Source organism: Anabrus simplex, chromosome 6, assembly GCF_040414725.1.
Source record: "Anabrus simplex isolate iqAnaSimp1 chromosome 6, ASM4041472v1, whole genome shotgun sequence".
Lineage (NCBI taxonomy): Eukaryota > Metazoa > Arthropoda > Insecta > Orthoptera > Tettigoniidae > Anabrus > Anabrus simplex.
In genome coordinates, this window is record NC_090270.1 from 11,668,625 (window position 1) to 11,688,072 (window position 19,448).

The following is a 19,448-nucleotide window of genomic DNA, read 5'->3' on the forward strand; positions in this document are numbered from 1 at the left end:
GGCTCAGACGGTTGAGGCACCGGCCTTCTGACCCCAACTTGGCAGGTTCGATTCTGCCTCAGTCCGGTGGTATTTGAAGGTGCTCAAATATGTCAGCCTCGTGTCGGTAGATTCACTGGCACGTAAAAGAAATCCTGCTGGACTAAATTCCAGCACCTGGGCATCTCCGAAAACTGTAAAAGTAGTTAGTGGGACGTAAAGCAAATAACATTTCATTTTGTTCCATTAAGTATCAGCTTTATGTGGATTTTATCAATGTCTACTGTTTTCCTCATTTTTATCATTTTAACGGTTAATTCCACCTTTAACATAGTTATATCAGTTTCTATACTGCACCATTATTGTGAAAGTAGTCTTTGCATGTTTGTAACTCTCAGCTCTCCTCTACATTGTTTACATTTCTTGATTCTCTGTTCCATTCCTGCCTTGCTTTTACAACTTCCTGCATGGTGTCTCCTTGTCTCTTACTCTTACAGGTGTTCTCTGCACAAATTTTTTTTTTTTTTTTTGCTAGTTGCTTTACGTTGCACCGACACAGATAGGTCATATGGCAATGATGGGACAGGAAAGGCCTAGCAATGGGAAGGAAGCGGTCATGGCCTTAATTAAGGTACAACCCCAGCATTTGCCTGGTGTGAAAATGGGGAAACCACGGAAAACCATCTTCAAGGCTGCCGACATTGGGGTTTGAACCCACTGTCTCCCGGATGCAAGCTCACAGCTGCGCACCTCTAACTGCACGGCCAACTTGCCCGGTACTGTACAGTTTACAAATGTTTCTTTAAATTTGGACCCTTCCACAGTTAAAATTTCCAATGCTGGAATTTGTTGTTTCAGTATCTTCTGTACATTTTTATCTTGTAATTTTCATACTGCTATTTTCTTCTTCCAATTTTTGTCATTCTTGTTATTTCTACCACTACTGGTCAGTCTCTGCCAAATGCTTCTTCCGGTAGAGCCAGTTGCACTTTCCACCACAAAGTAATAAATTTCTGTCCTCATCCATAACTATAATGTGCACTGGATTTGCTAGTCATATTTGGTCATATGATTGACTCTTGTATAATAATGAACCTGTTTTCGAGTGCAACACAGTGACATCTGTAATTTAAACTAAATAAATATAAATAATATAAATATAAAACTCTGATAGATTACATTTTGGTCGAGAAAGGTAACAGGAAAATGTTGGTAGATGTAACAACCCTCCCAAGTGAATCTTTCGAAGGAGATCACAGAGTTGTGATAGCCAAGTTAAAGATGGGAAAGATACAAAAGATGACCGAGATTAGGCAGGGTGTGGAAACTGCAGAAGGAAATAAATGTAGAGTTTATACCTAAGGAAGACATTGGAAGGGTGGAAGAAGAATGGACATGCATTAAAACAGTCATGGTGGAGTCTGCAGAAAAGACCTGTGGAAGAGTATCAGGAAGGAAGAAATATCAAGAAACGCCCTGGTGGAGTAACAGGGTAAACGATATAGTTAAAAGGAAGAAACAAGCTTGGAAAAGATGGCTGAGAAACAGAACAACAGAATACAGGCACTGCAAGAAGGAGTGTTCCAAGGTGGTTCAAGAAGAGAAAAAGAAATGCTGGCAAAAATTCACTAATTCTTTGCAAGAAGATACAACCAGAAGCAAGAAGATCTTATTCCAGGGGGTTAAAAAGAAGAAAAACCCAGGTGAAGGTGCTAACTTCGTTAAAAATGAACAGGAGGAAGTGATGACATAGAAGCAGGATACATTGCAGAGATGGGGAAAATACTTTGAACAGCTTTACAGCGTGCAAAATAATTCGGTACAAGGAGAAATCAAAGACCAGATTTAGTGCAGATGGAAGATAAGGAAAACGAGGTGTCCATGGCAGAGATCGAGTGGGCCACTAAAAGAATGAAATGAGGTGAGGAGGTCACCATACAAATGATAATAGCAGCAGGAGCAGTTGGTCTACAGTGGTTGTATAGCCTCTTCAGAGTGATATGGAGAGAAAAGAGTGGATGAAACGGGTCACTATACCAATTTTCAAGGAAGGAGACAGGAAGCAATATGAAAATTACAGTGGAGTGAAACTGATACCTCATACAGCTAAGATCCTTGAAAGAATCTTGGATAGACGAATAAGAGACAGAGTAGAGGGAAAATTGGCAGAACACCAGTATGATTCAGAAGAGGCAGGTCCACATTTGACCCAATATTTACATTGCATCAAATGATGGAAAGGTATTGGGAATATGGAAAGGACATGGTAGTAACGTTTCTAGATATTGAAAAGGCATAGGACAGTGTCCCAAGGAATTTGGTATGGAAAACATTGACAGGGGCACAGACTGGGAATGAAACAATGCAGATGGTAATAGCATTGGATCAAAATTGTGAAAGCTGTGTTAGAACCAAAGTGGGTCCAACTGAATGGTTCAGAGTTGAGACAGGCCTAAGAGAGGGAAGTGTATTGTCTCCCTTATAATCATGGATAGAATGCTACATAATATCAAGGAGAAGTTGATGGGCAAGCAGCTCTTTGCTGATGACATTGTAGTTTGGGGAGATAATGAAGAGGAAGAACAGACACAAGTTGATTTATGGAATGAGGAGATAAGAAATTTTGGAATGAAGATTAGTACTGCGAAAAGTAAGACTTTGATCATGACAAGAGGTAACAGAAAATCCAGGACAGTGATAAAAATAGGAAATGAACCTCTTGAAGTAGTGAATTTTTTTAAATATTTGAGCAGCGTGATATCAGAAGATGGAAATTTGAATGGGGAAATTGATTTAAGAATACAGCAGACTGCAAGTTTCTACCAGTGTGTAAGAGACATTGTATGGAACAAAGATGTGCCAATGAAGTACAAGAAGGTTTTATACTCGTCCTATTATAAACCTATACTGACCTATGCTTCAGCAGCCTGGACGCTGACTAAGCGGAACCAAAGTAAGATACAAGCAGCTGAAATGAGGTTCTTGAGGAGCATACAGGGAAAGACAAGACGAGATAGAATACAAAGTGAGGAAATAAGGAGAAGCGTGGGAGTGTGTAAACTTCAAAAAGAGCTTGATATAGCAAAGCTAAATTGGTTTGGACGCATGATGAGAATGCCACGGGAGAGAATACCAAAGAGAACATTTATGGATACAGAGAGTGGAAAGAGGCCTACGGGACGGCCTGGACTGAGATGGAGGAGCTCTGTTAAGGACTGTATTGCAAATAGAGGAGTCGATAGCAATGAAGTACTAGAAGAGGAATGGTGGAAAGATTGAGTAAGGTGCAGGGCTTTGGTGCACTACCCTACCCAGAGAGAATCTGGAAAAGGAAAGGGATGAAGAAGAAGATTGTGTATCATGAAAGTGTAATTACTGTGCTAAATGCTTTACAAAATAAATAAATAAATAAATAAATAAATAAATAAATAAATAAGAGAAAGGATGCGAGTGGGAACACTTGTTGAAAGTGCCAAAAAGTCAAGTCGTAGGCATTCTTGCTTGTTTTGATTGAGTCATAAAGTAATTTAGGAAATGGAAGTCCTGATTAAATCGTGAAAAATGGTTTGTTCAAATCTGTAGACAGCCTGTTTTAGAGTTTGTGAAGCAGAAATACAATATGCAGCCTCCAGAGAGGCCTGTTGTACAAGCTCAAAATCAAACCCCAAGCTGGCTGAGCCCTGGCTGGGAATTGAATCCAGGACCACTGAATAAGAGGGAGACTCAACAAGTTCATTTCATACACAGTTCAAAAAATTAGCAGAACATGTTTTGTAATGTCTGGTATGTGAACATTAATTTGGTAGATTTGGTTCCAATGGTTGTACAGCATACCTTGAGACCTTGGCTACTCAGGGTATTACAAGATATTAGAATCATTCCGTATTGACGGTTTTCACTTTACAAAGGTAAAAAATGAGAGTATCCTCCTAATTCAATACAATAAATATTACGTCATTAGACGGAGTAAACAAATTCAAACATGTTTCGGCTTGTTTGAGCCATCTTCAGTGAAAAATGAGGGGAGATTTGAAATAATTTACATAATGTAAGTTGAAAAAATGTTAAAAAACATAATGAAGGAGCAAATGAAAAAACAAACAAAAGAGAGCCTAGACGGAAACAAAATTAGCACAAATATACAATATTTACATCAATATGCGGAGCAAAAAACAACTCATTGCGACAAAATTCAGTGAAAGGGTGTTAATTTAACATAATAATTGAAACTAAAAACTGTGTTAACCTAAGAAAACAAAGGAATGAAAAAACAAATGATGCAAACGGAAATGAACAATAGTAGCACATAGTGAGGTTGTGGACCTCATAGTTTACAAAATATTGTTTAGTAACAATAACAAACAGGTTGACATCACTGTCGAAAATCATCCTTGTAGAAACCCATCACATTAAATTGGTCATGAGGGGAGCGGGAGCAGACATTTTTGAGAAACCAAGCCTGATATGACGTGCAGGCGAAAAGCCTGTGACAAGGAAAGAACACCAATGAAATGTAAAGCTTTAGAAACAACAGCATTCTCAAAATCTTCTCAATCTAGCGGTCCCTTTCTTCATTATTGTTTCATAATGTTGGCTGGTGTCTTGCCTTATTATAAAGGGTCGGAAGGGCCGCGATATAAAGTTGAGAAGCTGTGTTAGGTAGAAGACAGATGCATAGTAAACTGTAAGTGATCTAGTGGAAACCGTCAATGAAGCTCTAATCTGTAATGGAAAAATGAGGTTGTGTGAGAAACGTGGGGTGATAAGTAAAAAGTGTAGAATGGGTGTGAAGAAAGCTTAAACTACGGTGTTTAGCAGGTGGTTGTCCTCTCAAATGGCCTGGCCTTCTCAAAGTAACGGTCTCGTTCGCGTGATCGAGTCTCTTGTTGGTTCGACTGTGTTTGCTAGGATGGAAGGAGCGGAGGGGGAGGGCTGGTGTGAGGAGGGGGGAGTGGTGGTGAGTTGGAGAGATGGAGGTGGGGTTTGTTTCTGTTATGGAAATTCTTACAAATATATGGAATGAATGAATGTTTCAAGTAGAATGTTCTTTTTCTCGCTGACTTCATTTAAATTGTGAGTGGGGTTCATAAACTGATCTAAATCGATGTGGATGCTCTCGAGAACGTTGAGCAAGGTGCCTTTTTGCTCGTAATGCAAGATCTTGAGGTCTTTATCTATTGAAGTGTATTCGTGGCTGGATGCTTTATGATGTTCACTCATAGCTGAGAAACGATTATATTTGAGAGCGTTGCGATGTTCGGCGTATCTTATGACAAAATTGCGGCCTGTTTGTCCAATATAGCTGGAATTACAGGATTGGCATTTTAATTTGTAAACTCCGGAGTTCAAATATTTGTTGTTAATGTTGTTATAGTTATTGTTGACAGTGTGTGGATTATTAATGAGTTTGGAGTTGGTGTGGGAGGTTTTATAAGCTATTTTGATGTTGTGTTTCTTAATATTAGAAATTTGGTAAATGTTCCTATTATTGAAAGTGAATGTGGAAAACTTTTCTTTAGGAGCGCAGTCTTTTTCTAGGGTAGTCTTAGGTCTGCTTTTATATCTGTTGATGATTCTGCTGATGAAGGTTCTACTGAAACCATTGTGTTCTGCAATGTTGTAGATGGTATTAATTTCTTTTTTGTAATTCTTGCGAGATAAAGGGGCAGTTAATGCTCTGAGAACCATGCTATTGTAAGCTGCTTTTTTTATGTATGTCTGGGTGCACAGAGGTGTGATGGATGGTATTGATGGTGTGGGTGGGTTTCCTGTATATATTGAAGGATAAAGTGTTGTTGCTGTTGCGCCTAATGGTTAAGTCCAGGTAATTAAGGGCTTTATTGTTTTCTGACTCTATGGTGAATTTTATATGTGGGTCAATGGAGTTGAGAAATCCAAGTACTGTGTTGCTGTTAGTAACGTGGGAGTCTAAAATAACAAACGTGTCATCTACAAAGCGTGTCCAGTGTTGAATGCCATTGATCTTGCCAATGATGTGAGAATGTTCTAAATGATCAATGTAGATATCTGCAAGGTTTCCTGAAGCTGGTGACCCCATGGGAAGACCTATCTGTTGGTAAATGACATTATTGAAAGTGAAGAAATTGTTGTTCAAAGTAAATTCCAGAATCCGAATAAATTCATCTATTTCGCCTATACTTATATTGCTGAATTTGGAGAGATTATTCTTGATCAATTGTACGGTGCTGTTAACGGGAGCATACATGTTAGTAATATCAAAAGAATGAAGAGTGTGGTGTTTGGATAAATTAAAGTGTTTAATCTTATTGCAGAATTCTAAGGAGTTCTTTACTGATGCGTTGGCTTGAAAACGATAGTGTAACTTGAGGAATTTGTGAATGAACCGAGATACTTCATAGTTCGGACTGTTTCTGAAATTGATAATGGGTCTTATGGGGACGTCTGCTTTATGGATCTTGGGTAGCGCTTTGGCTGTGGGAAGCTTCGGATTCATGATAATCATTTTGGATTTTTCAAGGTCATTAAACAGAAATGAAACATTCTTGATAATGGTTTTTAGGTCTCTTTGTATTAGTTGGATCTTTTTTAGAGGTTATGAAGTTGTTGTCTGCAAAAAAACGTGTGTGCTTTATTAACATAGTCACTTTTGTCCATGATTACGGTAGCATTTCCTTTGTCGGCTTTTGTTATAATTAAGTCGTTTTGTTTGACTTTTTTCTTTAGTTTGTTTACTTTAGCTATGTGCACTGTGTTGGGTTTAATGGTTTGTTGATGATTAAGGATGGAAGATAGCTTGTGTTTGACTTCATATCGGACTTCTTCTTGTATGTTTATTGGTAATTTACTAATGGCCAATTCAGATTCAGCTATGGTGGATATTAAATTATCACGGTTAGAAGGATTACCCCAATTATGTTTAGGTCCCTTGCTCAGCACATCGAGATCATCGGCATCAAGACTGATTTTCTTAAGTTTACTACAGGTTGGTGAAAATCATTAGGCCTAGTGTTATTTGGGGTGTTATGTTTGCTAAGTGTTGTTTTTGTTTTTGAAAGAGCACTTTGTTTTGTTTCTTTAACAAAGTGAGGTTAAGTTTGTTAGAGACGTGTAGTTGAAAGGACGTCCATTCGAGGGGGCAAAGAAGAGTGGAAACTTCTAAATGAGTTTCATATAGTTTGTGGTTCAGGAGAGATTTCTTTTTATGGAGAAATTTTATTTCCTCTTTAATCCAGATTTTATCAGTTTTAAGCTGAGTCGCGCGAGTTTTTGCTGTATTTCTATGAGTTTTCTTGGTAAATTTTAGAAAATTGGGAGTTACGTTATTAATCAAGCATTTTTTCAAAAAACGTAAGTCTTGCCCTAATTTGGCGACCTTTATTCTGAGATTGCAATAAAGGTTAGCTTTCTTGCTTGCCTGGATGGCATTTCCATTACAAGATATTACAAGGTATGTCAATTCAAAGTTATACTCCATCTGTAGCCATGCATTAAACTGTCAGGTGACCTTTCAAAACAAAGTGAATAGCAGTGCATCTGTGTGTCGTTGTGAGGTACACAGACTACTGCGGTCATTTGAGCACACTGTATGTCAACCAGAACATCCCATGAGACATCTTAACGAGGTTCAATTCTCAAGGGCTGTCACTTTGATTCAGGAAGGATGGACTTTTCGTCGTGTTGCTGTGGATCTCAATGTCTCTCCGTCAGTTGTTCAACACTTGTGGAATCGCTACAGTGAGACAGGCCAGTTCAGAAAGAGGGTTGGACAAGCTCGTAGACACATGGCAACCCCACAGGATGACCGATATCTGACCATTTGTGCGTTGCGGTGTCGTTCAGCAACTACCAGAGAACTGCAACAAGGCCTCAGGAGGGTCACTGGAGGTACGGTGTCTGACCAGACAGTAAGGAACAGGTTAAGAGAATGTCGTTATGACCTAGACATCCTGTTCGAGTGCCCCATTTAATGCAGCTCGCCTTCTATTTGCCCGTACCCACGTCAACTGGCACCTTCGCCAATGAAGACCTGTGTTGTTCACAGAGGAGTCCACATTTCCCCTGACACAGCATGATGGATGTCAACGTGTAGGGAGATGCTGCGGTGAGCAATACATGCCAAATTTTGTCCAGGAAGGTGACCGATTCGGACAAGGTTCTGTGATGGTGTGGGGTGGCATCAGTATTGATGGCCGTGCGGATCTGTGGTAATCTTACCACTGCGGGGTACATTGATGTACCTTCCATTCTGTACTACCAACATAAAAAAATTTACTTAAGACAAAAGTGCAATTATTCTGTCCAAGAAGACGAAATATTGAGCAAACAAAAGATGGCAGCTGATGATAGTGAACCCAGAGCAAGTAACAGTGAGCAGAACTGGGGTTAAACAGTGGTCACTGCAAAAAAAAAGAGAGGAGGAAGGAGAAGCCGACAATCTCGGTTATTTTGTACCAAACTTTTGTTTACTAATTTACACTTAATTGCAAAATCTACAGTTATTTTTAAAACTTTTATATATCTATACCGGTAGTTATTAAAATTATCTAACGTAACAGTAATGGTGATGTAAAGCATACTCCTCTGGCTTAATAATTACTCATCTTATAGTTAATTAAGTTAATTACACCCAGTTTTAATTTTGACCTGATTTTTGCAAACAGACAAAAAGCATTTTCCTTTTGCCAGCTTTTACTGCCATTGCATTGTTCTGAGAGCTAGTTCGGGAGTAGGACCTGCCATCTTCTTTCACTTGGATTATGGACAAAGACGGTGGTCTCATAGTCTTGTCTGTCAGTAGTCATTGTCATAGCACTCTATCTCAGTTAAATTTGCTTACGTAGAGTTGTCCTTTTAAATGACCCATTATTACAATAATGATGATTTATAATCAAAATATGCAATTTGTAATGATGTAAAATATAGTTCTCTAGCTTAGTAATTACCAATGTTAGAACTATTTCAGTTTGATGGTGCTTTTTACCGAATTTCTCCCTGGCAACACTGAAATTTATCCACCAACTACTAAATATCAGTCATGAATCTCCTTGTATCCAACATTTAGTCTCTTCTCTTAGTTATTCTTTTTTCAAATTGAAGACATACATACATACATATATACATACATACATACATACATACATACATACATACATACATACATTATCATTATAGACTGTTATGCCTTTCAGCGTTCAGTCTGCAAGCCTCTGAGAATTTACTAAATGTCGCCACAATCCTCGATTTGCAACTAGTGTTGTGGCCTCATTTAGATCTATACCTCTTATCTTTAAATCGTTAGAAGCCGAGTCTAACCATCGTCATCTTGGTCTCCCTCTACTTCTCTTACCCTCCATAACAGAGTTCATTATTCTCCTAGGTAACCTATCCTCCTCCATTCGCCTCACATGACCCCACCATCGAAGCCGGTTTATGCGTACAGCTTCATCCATCTAGTTCATTCCTAAATGAGCATTTATTTCCGCATTCCGAGTACCCTCCTGCCATTGTTCCCACCTGTTTGTACCAGCAATCATTCTTGCTACTTTCATGCCTGTTACTTCTAACTTATGAATAAGATATCCTGAGTCCACCCAGCTTTCGCTCCTGTAAAGCAAAGTTGGTCTGAAAACAGACCGATGTAAAGATAGTTTCGTCTGGGAGCTGACTTCCTTCTTACACAATACTGTTGATCGCAACTGCGAGCTCACTGCATTAGCTTTACTACACCTTGATTCAATCTCACTTACTATATTACCATCCTGGGAGAACACACAACCTAATTACTTGAAATTATCGACCTGTTCTAGCTTTGTATCACCAATCTGACATTCAATTCTGTTGAATTTCTTACCTACTGACATCAATTTAGTCTTCGAGAGGCTAATTTTCATACCATACTCATTGCACCTATTGTCAAGTTCCAAGATATTAGACTGCAGGCTTTCGGCACAATCTGCCATTAAGACCAGGTCGTCAGCATAGGCCAAACTGCTTACTACATTTCCACCTAACTCCCTGCCGTTTTATATCTTTCAGCAGATGATCCATGTAAACTACGAACAGCAAAGGTGAAAGATTACAGCCTTGTCTAAACCCTGTAAGTACTCTGAACCAAGAACTCATTCTACCATCAATTCTCACCGAAGCCCAATTGTCAACATAAATGTCTTTGATTGATTTTAATAATCTGCCTTTAATTCCATAGTCCCCCAGTATAGTGAACATCTTTTCCCTCGGTACCCTGTCATATGCTTTCTCTAGATCTACAAAACATAAACACAACTGCCTATTCCTCTCGTAGCATTTTTCAATTACCTGGCGCATACTGAAAATCTGATCTGGCAGCCTCTCTGTGGTCTGAAACCACACTGGTTTTCATCCAACTTCCTCACAACGACTGATTGCACCCTCCCTTCCAAGATGCCATTGAATACTTTGCCTGGTATACTAATCAATGAGATAGCTTGATAGTTGTTGCAATCCTTCCTGTTCCCTTGCTTATAGATAGGTGCAATTACTGCTTTTGTCCAATCTGAAGGTACCTTACCAACACTCCACGCTAATTTTACTACTCCATGAAGCCATTTCATCCCTGCCTTCCCACTATACTTCACCATTTCAGGTCTAATTTCATCTATTCCTGCTGCTTTATGACAGTGGAGTTTATTTACCATCCTTTCCACTTCCTCAAGCGTAATTTCACCAACATCATTTTCCTCCTCCCCATGAGCTTGGCTGTTTGCAACACCACCATGATGATTTCCTTTTACATTGAGAAGATGTTCAAAATATTCCCTCCACCTCTCCAGTGATTTCCTGGGATCTATTATGAGTTCACCTGAATTACTCAAAACACTGTTCATTTCCTTTTTCCCTCCCTTCCTAAGATTCTTTATTACTGTCCAGAAAGGATTCCTTGCTGCTTGACCTAGTCTTTCCAGGTTGTTACCAAAATCTTCCCATGACTTCTTTTTGGATTCAACAACTATTTGTTTCGCTCTGTTTCTTTCATCTACATATAAATCCCTGTCTGCCTCGGCCCTTGTTTGGAGCCATTTCTGATAAGCCTTCTTTTTACGTTTACAAGCTTCTCTCACTTCATCATTCCACCAAGATGTTCGCCTTTTCCCATCTTTACACAGTTTTCCTAGGCATTCCCTTGCAGTTTCTACTACAGTATCCCTGTATGCCAGCCATTCACTTTCCATATCCTGAACCTGCTTACTGTCTACTGTTCGAAACTTCTCACTAATCATATCCATGTACTTCTGTCTAATTTCCTTGTCCTGGAGATTTTCTACCCTTATCTGTTTGCAGACAGATTTCACTTTCTCTACCCTAGGCTTAGAGATACTTAGTTCACTACAGATCAGATAGTGGTCTGTATCATCGAGAAATCTGCGAAAAACTCGTACATTCCTAACAGATTTCCTGAATTCAAAGTCTGTTAAGATATAGTCTATTATGGATCTGGTACCCCTAGCCTCCCATGTGTAGCGGTGAATGGAAGAATGCTTGAAGAATGTATTCGTAACAGCTAAACCCATACTAGCACAGAAGTCCAGTAAACGCTTCCCATTCCCATTAGCTTCCATATCTTCCCCACATTTACCAATCACCCTTTCGTATCCTTCAGTTCTATTCCCAACTCTCGCTTTGAAATCGCCCATTAGCACTTTTCTATCCTTGATGTTGACCCTGAACACGATGTCACTCAATGCTTCATAAAAGTTGTCAACTTCATCCTCATCTGCACCCTCACATGGTGAATACACGGACACAATTCTTGTCTTAATTCCTCCAGCTGACAAATCGACCCACATCATTCGCTCATTTACGTGCCTAACAGAAACTATGTTGCGTGCAATGGTATTCCTGATAAAGATCCCTACCCCAGACTCTGCCTTTCCCTTTCTAACACCTGTCAAGTACACTTTATAATCTCCTATCTCTTCCTCATTATCTCCTCTTATCCGAATATCACTTACTCCTAGCACATCCAGATGCATCCTCTTTGCTGACTCAGCCAGTTCTACTTTCTTTCTTCCATAAGCCCCATTAATATTGATAGCTCCCCTCGAATTCCATTTCGTTCGCGAAGTTGTTTTCAAGGAGTCCCTCGCCTGTCAAATGGGAGTGGGACTCCGTTACTCCCATAGGTCCGAGGCTTGCCAAAAATGATCTTAGTTCGGTAAATTCATGAAGCAGGATGCTACCCTACTTGCACATAGTCCAAGTGAGGATCTCTCCTCTAACGGGTCATGGACCACTGGTGAATTGTATAGTCCTAGCCGCCTGAGCACAAGGAGGGCCATGACTCAAAATATGTCGAGATGCCCACTCCCACTCTGTAGCAACTGGTATCCCGACTCTCAGGACCACTTACTAGGCCACTCATCCATTGCCCGTAGTTCACAAACTAGGACGTGACTACAGTAACCCACAAACGTGAACCATCAAACATCAAATTGAAGATAATGAACAAATTACCTCTTATTGATGTAGGCCATGTAAGATATCGTACTTATAATCTGTCGTAAATTTTGCCTAGCTAAGCCGATAAAGAACATGGACCGTTCGAAATGTGGGTCGTGAAAATATCTTAACTAAGGTACAATAAGTTATCAATTTGACAGGATCTAAACACACATTTAAAATGAGAATTCAACGAGAATTCAACAAATAGAAGGTAAAAAAATAATTTTGTTTAACTAAAATCATAAGGTTCAGATATAAATGAATAAACTCACAAATTTACAATTTACATAACAAACCCGGTTCTCAGAAAGTTCTGTACATGGTTGCTGTTTTACGACAGAGCAGTGCCGGACAAGTCAAACTGATGTTTTGCCTAGGCCTTGGTTCTAATCGTTCATTTACACGAAATTGAAAATGGATAGATTCTCTCACAGATAGCCAAATTAAATTATTCTGAACAAATTGGGACACAAGACAATAACACAAATATCACTCGTTTGGGACTGGCCCTGGATTTCCCCCTAAACAACACTGAATCTACTTGTGGGATCTGATGCCAATTGAGGATCAGAACCTCACATCCCTAAAATAGTCGACGGGCTAATATCCCCTTAACAGGCAACAGGAAAGCACATCAACCAAGTCCAATACAGTACCTGAGAAGACTTGTTGATGGAGAGAATGGAAATTGCTCCAACACGCAAGCATTCAGCCGGCTTTATGTTTCAGGAGCGATTGATTGATAATTTGTTGCAAATTATTGTTCCTTTCATCAAAATTTATTTTTGTTGTTTTGTTACATGCTGCAGTGATTCATCTTACCAAGGGAGATGTTCAATAAATTTCCAATTTGTTTTGAAATCATGTAAGAAAAGGCTAGGAAAACAACCGATAGGGAGTCTGTCACCTGGGCAATGCAGATCAGTAGTAGAGCTCGATAGCTGCAGTCGCTTAAGTGCGCCCAGTAATCAGGAGATAGTGGGTTCGAACCCCACTATCGGCAGCCCTGAAGAGGTTTGTCCGTGGTTTCCCATTTTCACACCAGGCAAATGCTGGGGTTGTACCCTAATTAAGGCCACAGCCGCTTCCTTCCCATCCCATCGTCGCCATAAGAGATATCTTTCGGTGCGACGTAAAGCAAATAGCAAAAAAAAAAAAATGTAATTGATTGATTGATTCCAAACATGAAATCAGGTGGCTCCAGAGGGAGCCGTGCCTAGGCCCCTGTGTTCTCTGCTCCACCCTCTTGTAACGAGACCATGCGTACAACTTCTGAAATAATGGCCTTGCCATCACTTGGGGACACAAACTTATCCTCTGTTACCTGGCAGGCTCGTCTGTGCAGCAGAAACGTTCACCGCACCCTTTCCTTCAAATAAATCATTTATTTCACCATGTGGCGTGGGGTCCACACTTAAATCAGAACAGGTAAATCACATTTAGGTCAGCCACAATGCTGCATTTAACTCTCAGCCTCCACACAATAATCCTAGCTCATCTTGGCCTCATATTCTATAGTTGCCAGTTCAAATCCTGTACACGGTTAGGGTTAGCCTGCCACTCGCTTTGGATGACCCTTACTACAAGGTGTACAACTTTGCTTCCGTCATTTTGTCCCCAACATTTGAGGCTTTACTGAAACAGATTACTTACACATGTATCATTCAAAGTAGTGTCCATCGCTGGCCACGACTTTCTCCCATCTTTCGGGCAGTGTTCGAATCCCGTGTCGAAAAAGTTGTTCATCTTCAAATCAAAATCAAAATCTCTTTATTTGCAAATGAGGTGTCTACCTCAGTGGCAAATGGTACACTAAAATACATTATTGCCAAGCACTAAATATTAAATTAACAAGAGAAGAAAATTTTCCTATAATACAAATTTTATACAATTTACGCTAACAATTTTTTCTATTAAACACACAACTCATCCTTAATAAATTTATATTGTTTACAAAATTCTACTTATAATATCTCCTGTACTACTTACAAATATAGTCAACTGATATACAGTATGTGGAATTACTTCAAATGATACTATACAACTGGTATAAGATTAAACTTTACAGTGCATTTATTTACTTTTTTTTTTTTACCCTTTTGAAGCGATCCACGAATCGATCCAATTTGTGACTTTTTCATGAGATCGGAAGTGTCTGTCAGCCAGGCCATGCGCCATTGATCGAAACAGGTGATAATCAGAGGGAGCAATGTCTGGAGAATACAGCGGATGGGGTAGGATGTCCCATTTTAACATTCCCAGGTATGTTTTGACCTCTTTTGCAACGTGCGGTCGAGCGTTGTTGTGTTGCAAAATCACTTTATCGTGCCTCGCGCTGTATTGCGGCCGCTTGTCTTTCAATGCTCTGTTCAAATGCATTAATTGCGTTCGATAACGAGCACCTGTGATTGTTTCACCTGGTTTTAACACCTCATAGTACACGACGCCGAGCTGGTCCCACCAAATGCAGAGCATGATTTTGGAGTCGTGAATATTCTGTTTTGCCGTCGACATTGAAGCATGGCCGGGATATTCCCATGATTTTTTGCGTTTAGGGTTATCGTAATGAACCCATTTCTCGTCCCCGTTCAATGTCTCTTGGTTTCAACTCATACGGGCCCAAGTTCCTTCTTTCTGAATTATGCCCATGGTCTTGAGACATTTTGAAATGACTTGCTGTGTCACTCCCACTGATCGTGCCAATTCTTCTTGAGTTTGACGCGAGTCTTCACTCATCAATGTCTCCAATTCTCCATCTTCAAAAACTTTCCCTCTTCCACCACTATGCCGGTCTTCGACGTTAAAATCACCGTTCTTGAAGTGCTGAAACCATTCACGACATGTTCTTTCACGTACGTGAGAGCGTTTGATGAGACTCAGCCACTGTTTTCTTCATATTGAAACAAAACAGTAACACCTCCCGCAAATGCCGAGAATTTGGCTCTTACACTGCCATGCTCAATCGAGAACAACTTTATGATGCTGACACACATCGACTAAGTTTGAATGGGGTTGCGTTGACCGAGGTTCAAGCTAACTGCCTGACGTCTGACCTCTACGTACCGTTGTCGCCATCTATCGGCTAAAGGCGGAAGCAAAGTTGTACAACTTGTACATTCAACAATGAAGGGAACCTCTCTGTGCTTGTCTCGCACTGACACTACATTCATGAATATCGTAACACTAATTCATATATCCCACACTCCATAGGCAAGACTCGTGAGGTGCTCCATCCTCCATTTAACATAAAAGAAACTCCTGCAAGTCGGCATGACACAGAATAAACCTACATTACACGAAGAAATGAACACTAAAATATCAGGTTACCCTCTTATCCATTACACAAAACAAAGCTAAAATACAGCTGCAAACTTATTTACATTCTTTCGGGCTTAACTTACTTCTACTATGATACAGAAAGGCCCTGGTTTGAAGCTATTATTCTCGCTTCATGCTTAAAATCAGTTCAACTTATCTGAAAAACTGTCTGTCTTAGCGCCACTACTGCCTTTAGTCTCCTGGTTCAGTTCGCCGTTGTCCATTGACTGCTGCCTTCTGCTTCTGATTTAGGGTCTCCAGGTCGCCTCTTGTAACTTGTGACGGTCAGTTACGTCGATTCTCTTCACCGCTATTACACCACGCTCCTGTATTATGTGACGTGACCTACACTGAGGATGTAATTTGACTATACCCGATACTTAGGCGTTTAGTCCTGCCTAAAATAGCACCTATGTAAGGGTAATACCCAGTCGTGTACAAGTCCTCCTTAGCGGTCTCCGAAACACTTCCCCAGTTTTGATGATTGTAAGCGCGAATTCTTGTCTGTTGGGACACTATCGACTACTGAGCTTTACTGATCATAACTGAACACCGCATGAACCAATTTCAAAATACGCACACTAACACAGTCGAATCACGTTGAGTCACACGGAGTAGAGACTTGCTCCCCGCATGGCACTAGGTTCTTCCCCAAGATACAACTGCACCTTCCTGAGTACAGCTAGCGTTCCCCTAATGAACATTCAGATATATTGGAAGTTAGCAGAACAGGGTTTGATGGGCCCATCACACTCGATAAATGTAGTTATGATTCACCATCGTTTCACATGTGGGAATTGGCTTTCAGGCGGGATTATGATAGATGATCCCAGGCTTGTGTCTGTCGTATTTCTCTCCACTCTGGTGGCAGTAAATAATTCCCCTGACAAAATCTGATGCCTCTGTCTCGCTTTCACAAATATCATGCTCTGACTCTATATCATTTTTTCTGTCCACCTTTCCTGAATGTGAACTAACATTCAAAATTGATTTTAGAACGTTTTCAATTGTGTAGAATGGGATCACCATCACAGAGAGGAGCCCGCTGATTTCCTATGTTGCCATATTACAGAATTCTCTTCATCTATTTTCACAAGATGATCCTGATCAAGTCATAATGGACTTTCACAAGCATAGGACAGATTATAAAACAATATTAGTTTTGATATTAACCCTAAAAATTGCAAATTAGGACCTTTTGAATTGTATTTTTTTTAGTGTTTTATTCACTTTTCATTCTATGTTTAAGGCTGAAGAAGGACCAGTGGGACTGAAACATGTACCAACTTGTATTGACTAAGGTTTTGTGTTTTAAATATAATTTCTTTTTAAAGAATTATTTAACATATTTAAAATACAAAAAAAAAAAAAGAATTTTCAGTCATCATATCACTTAACAGAACATGATCCCTGCAAGTTTACTCCTCCGCTCCCCAACAAGACCACATGAAAGGCAAGTTTCATCAGTTTTATTATATATTTTCTTCCTTTATTCAAGGAATATTTTAAGTTCATTAATTATATGGCAAGCGGTGTAGGGAACTCTGACTGCACAATGATACGACATGATGGCAAGATACCTACTGATTGGAGCAAAGGTGTCATTATCCCCCTGTTTAAGAAAGGAAATTGCCGAAAATGCTCCAGCTACCGAGGAATAACACTCACTTTCTCATAGGCTTAAGATTCTTGAGAAAATCTTAGAGAGCAGATTGTGAGTCATCTTAGAGCCACAGTTTGAAGAGGAACAGTATGGTTCAGGCCTAACAGGTCCACAACAGACCTAATCTTCAGTGTCCATATGTAAATGGAAAAATATTGGGAAAAAGGCAAAGATCTGTTTATGGTTTTCCTTGACATTCAGAAGGCATATGACAGCATTGCAAGAGGGAAGATATGGGAATGCCTGAGAAAAAGGAATGTGCCAGAGGGACTGGTGAGGAAAATTCAGATGCTGTATGAGAACTGTACCAGCTGTGCACGATCGGGTGACGGACATTCATCCTGGTTCACGACCGAAAGCGGAGTCCAGCAAGGCAGTGCACTATCCCCATTATTGTTTATCACCACCATGGATGGCATCATGAAGAACATCAAGAAAACCTCTGGTGAACTAAATGCAATGGCCTTTGCTGATGATGTTATGATCTGGGGAGGAACCGAGGAACAAGTACAGTCAAGACTCAATGAATGCAAGGTTAAGTTCCAGGAGTTCAATCTCAAGATAAGTGAACTCAAAACAGTAGTGATGGCAATAAACAGAGAGGGAGAACCAGCAAACATCATGCTAGGAAACCATCCACTAGAAAGTGTGGAAAGCTTTACATACCTCGGCAGTGTAATATCTCGAGATACACTAGCCACAAAGGAGGTGGCAAATAGAGTGCAGCAAGTGCGAACACTCCTCTGGGATCCCAAAGTACCAACAAAATCAAAGCTGGTGATGTTCAATAGTACTTCACACCAATCTTAACCTATGGTATTGAAACCTGCACCCTCACTAAGAAAGATTCATCAAGGTTGCAGGCATCCGAGATGAAGTTCCTTGTGTCCACAATTCAAAAAACCAAACTGGACAAGTTGAGGAATGATGTGGTTAGGATCAGCATGTCCAGACTGAGGTGGTTTGGGCATGTAATGAGGATGGACAGCATATGTTAACTTGGAACGACATGTGGCAGGGAAGACCAAGAACCAACCCACTGGATGGACATTGCAGATCAAAGAAGGACACTGGAGGACATCATTAACAACAGAACGTATAATCGTATGTTTGGTATATTAAGATGCAAATAGCTAGTTGTCTTGTTATGTAGAAAAGTTGAAATTAAACACCATTGTGAAGAGAAATAAGTAAAACGGAGTGCAGTATTAGAACACGATTATACGACTTAACATCGAGCTATTTATTCATCTTCACATCAAGATTTTAAGAACATTTAAAACCTAGTGCTTTATACTCAAGTGTTATATAGCTCCACATGAACCTTCGTCTTGAAGAAAATCTTTATATCTTCTACGTTACTTGTTATTCATCTGTGCGTTGCTTTTATGTTGTACCTTTTGAATGATCGGCTGATGATCTGGGTAAATACAAAGTATGTTACAAGTGTTTATTTATATATCCACCTATTCAATACAAAGAGATCTTTTTAGAAATTAAATATTATCATAAAATGTTAAGGGACATGTTTCGCCCATATTAAGGGCATCATCAGCCTCAAATTCAAACCTGTATGGTGAAAAATCAGGATCCTGATTGCTCTTACAAGCCATAAAAAGAGGATATCATTATAGGTGTCAGTCTAAACATACAAAATATTAGAATGTCCTTGGCTAAAATTGCAGTATCAAGTTGCATGTCATAAGTTCACATGAATATACTTTCCGTAGCGTTGAAAAACTTGTTGGGGTAGGGCAGTAAACAGCTCAGTCTTTATAATGAAACAGAAATGTGCCTCCTTGAAGATGATAAGAAAAAGCAAAGCTGATACACTGTTACAATGTCAATATCGTATGTTGTGATAAGACAACAGATCTCTAATGATATCCTCTTTTTATGGCTTGTAAGAGCAATCAGGATCCTGATATTTCACCATACAGGTTTGAATTTGAGGCTGATGATGCCCTTAATATGGGCGAAACATGTCCCTTAACATTTTATAATAATATTTAATTTCTAAAAAGATCTC

General features: G+C 39.7%; 1 protein-coding gene across 1 annotated transcript in view; it reads left to right on the forward strand.

Moving 5' to 3' along the window:
* The window catches only part of Dnaaf5 (Dynein axonemal assembly factor 5), a 612,890-nt gene that overhangs the window by 203,474 nt on the left and 389,968 nt on the right, over positions 1-19,448 (forward strand). The gene's annotated exons all lie outside the window — the stretch shown is intronic.